Genomic DNA, 3,485 nt, shown 5'->3' with positions numbered 1-3,485 from the left:
TAGTCGTGCAAGTGATAGAAAAAGAGTTAGTTCATCTCGAGTTTAGGAGACGAGCCTCCCTAGATTTAAGGAAGTCATTGGTGAATTCAGTTGTATAAGTAGAGAGGCCTAGAGCCTCATTGGTTGTAAAAAACACTAGTTATTTTTGAGCTCTAGACTTGTGGAAGACATTGATGTAATTTTCTGTTTTGATAATGAAAATGAGAATTTTCTTGATCCAACATTGAGTTAAATCATAGGACTGAAGCTTTTGGGTTAGGGCCCAATCCTAGAAGAAAAGGCTCCTCTTCTTGTATCTATATGCTTGGCTTAGTTTTATAGATTCATGGTTAAATTGTCTTTAGAAGTATTTCAATGCAAGTAATGTAGATTTGATTAGTTGTTTATTAGTTTGCTTCCATTTGTTCTTTACTTCAGTAGAAGGTTAGAAGGGATAAAAGGAGAACCACAAATCTATCAGTAGGTGTCTCGGCCTCACCTCTTCCCTCAGGGATCATGATTTGAGGAAAATACCCTTATGCAACCCCAAAATGACAGATTTCCATTTTCTCATAAGATTTAGAATTTATTGTACTTGAAACAACATTTGATCATTTTTGCAAGTGTAGGATTTAATTACCATCTCTTCCATGTTCATTCTTGCAGTAGATCTCATCCATGACTCCATTTTATTCAGAAATTTTCCTCATGCATGAAGTAGACAACTATTTCATTAAATTATGCTTTTCTAGCTTGTTAGAATTCTTCTTGTTTACATGAATTTTTGGAAATTATAAATGTTTGATGCAGAGCAGGTGCTTCAGAAGTATGAAGAGATATCAGAGCAGGAAACCATCTTCCATCTCCATCCATCCATAATCATTCCTTTCTTTCACCAAGACCTTCGCCAATCTCATCATTTTACATAGAAATTCCTCCAAGCATGTTGAGCAAATCCTACCCATCTCCTCACCTTGGTTTTTAGTTCTGAGTGTTCCTAGGTATTTTCTCACTCAATTCCACCCATCCAACACCTTCCCAAAGCCTTCCATCACCTCCAAAAACCATCTTTTTTCTCTCGGTTGTATCCTGTAGAAATACAAGGAATCCTATATGTTTCTAGTACATCTTGTAGGTTTTCATGTAGTGGCCTATTTTGAGGCCGAATCGAGGGAAAACCTCTAGGAAGCCACACCAGGTCACCCAAGGGTCTCTCAAACCTTCCAACCATCTCCTAAACCTTCCAAACACCTCCTAAACCTCCCATCCATCCACCAGAATCACTAAGTAGCCTGCCACGTTACCAAAAGAGATTAGGGTTTACACTTGATTTTCCAGAAAAAGAATAAAAAGACAAAACAATTTTTTTCAGTCCTTTATATGCATAGTAGTGATTTTTTATGTTTTGAACTTCCAAGCTTTAGGCACTAGCATTTCATACATGTTAGATTTTAATTCTTGTAAAGCATAGTTTCTCAGTAGTTAGTTAGAGAAAGGTGTGTTTTTAGTATAGGATTTCATTCATTTTCCTAATTGCAGTAGACCATCTTTCTCCTAGAGTATATCTCTCTTTCTTTCATCAACAATCAAGCTTATTTTGAATCCATAGAAGTCTAGCTTGAAAACCCTAGTGGTCTTCTTCTAGATGAACAGTGACAAAAGGAAGAACCATCACTTTTACTTGTGTATACAACACTGTCAGCTCCAAGTTTGTACAAACCCCAGGTTGATAAAGTAAAGCTGGTAGCCCCAGGAGTTGCAGCATTCTTGCTGCAATACTGGTGCTCATCAACAGTCATTCCATTCAGACTAAAAAATGCGCTCGCGATCTTTTCAAACGTTGTAATTTCAACAATCAAACAATTCATCCATAAATTCTTAGAGGTGTATTTTGATTACTGGACTATGTTTGGATTGGTAAAGTGCCACCTTGCAAGTCTACACCTTATGTTGGATACCCTTCACAGATACCAAATTTCTCTGAACTTGAAGAAATGTATCGTTTTTGTGCCTTATGGTATATTTCTAGGCCATCTGGTATGTAAGCAAGGTCTAATGGTAGATCATGAAAAGCTAGCAGTGATTGTCAATTTAGAAGCTCCAAATAATGTAAAGCAGTTGCATGCAATGTTGGGCCACACCAGCTACTATAGAAAGTTTATCAAGGGTTATGCACAAATAACTGTGCCAATGGAGAAATTACTGAATAAGGATGCGACTTTCCGCTGGGATGAAGAGTGTTAGTGTAGTCTGGATGTTTTAAAGGAAAATATGGTGACTATGCCAATTTTGGTATTCCCAAATTGGAAGAAATAATTTCATGTTCATGTGGATCCCTCTTGTATTGTGTTGGGTGTGGTATTAACCTAGTGAGGAGAAGGCGAGATATATCACCCTATAGCCTTCAACAATGTAAACTTTGAAACGGGAACTGATACTATTACCCGTTTCGTAGAGATAGCAACAAAGTGACCTGATTTTGAAAAGGGGTGATGCAAAACGAACATGTTTTTTTTAGAGCATGCTTTTTGGCACTTAATTTTTTTTTGTACATTACGTTTTAGAATCGTTTTAGAATGGTAGTGATTTTCATGCTGATTTAAAAAAACGAGTATTCTGCATCACCACCTTTTTTTAAAAGACCTGTGTTTTGGCTTTAAATTTTCTAATGTATAAAATGTAAATAATTATTTTGTAAATTTGATCATTTTTGAAGTGGCCGTTTTCTTCACATTTTCTTGTTTTTTATTTTAATTTTAAATTTTTTTTAGTGAGGTTTTTATTGTTTTGCATTTTTAAATTAGGAGGTCGATATTTAGAATTTTCGATATTCTACATATTTATACATCCTTAATTAATTTTTGAATCCACATGAAATAATTGTTTCTAAAAAACAATATTTTTAACAATGGACATAAAAATAACCATTTTTAACATAAATATAACTAAAAAATTACATGTTTTGATAATTTTTTGCTAGAATTGACATGTCAAAATCACAATTTTTATATGATAAATTTAACAAAAAACGGTTAAATAATAGCTTTTTTTTATGAATTTCATGTCAAAAAAATAATAATAATCATTTTTTTGTAGAGTTGAGGCTTCTGTGATCCATAACAAGTTTATGATAGATTTTTCGGCGAAAATCACATGCGAAACCATTTGTCGACGCGTTTCGAACCAACCAGTGTGGTTCATCGTGAAAATCAATTATTTTTTCAAAAAATAATGATTAACTTAAAAATCAATGTGAAAATCACATATTACAAATATTGAACGTATAACAACCCTAATTGAGTGTTTATTATTCTCATAAAATGTCAAAGTCAAAACATTGCAAAGCTTGATTTACAAGCATAACTTAAATTTAATCAACAATGTCACGTAATCCAAACTCTTCATGCTCTAGAGTTTCATCATTGTCTTCTTCCACAATATTTTCTGTTGCCTTTTGCTCACTTTCCTCTTCTAATGGATCTTTGATGTCTGCGAATCTCCCAATG

Source organism: Pinus tabuliformis, chromosome 7, assembly GCF_031772625.1.
Source record: "Pinus tabuliformis cultivar Carrire ecotype Pingquan chromosome 7, CPIR1, whole genome shotgun sequence".
Taxonomy (NCBI): Eukaryota; Viridiplantae; Streptophyta; class Pinopsida; order Pinales; family Pinaceae; genus Pinus; species Pinus tabuliformis.
Note: the sequence above shows the minus strand (reverse complement) of the source record.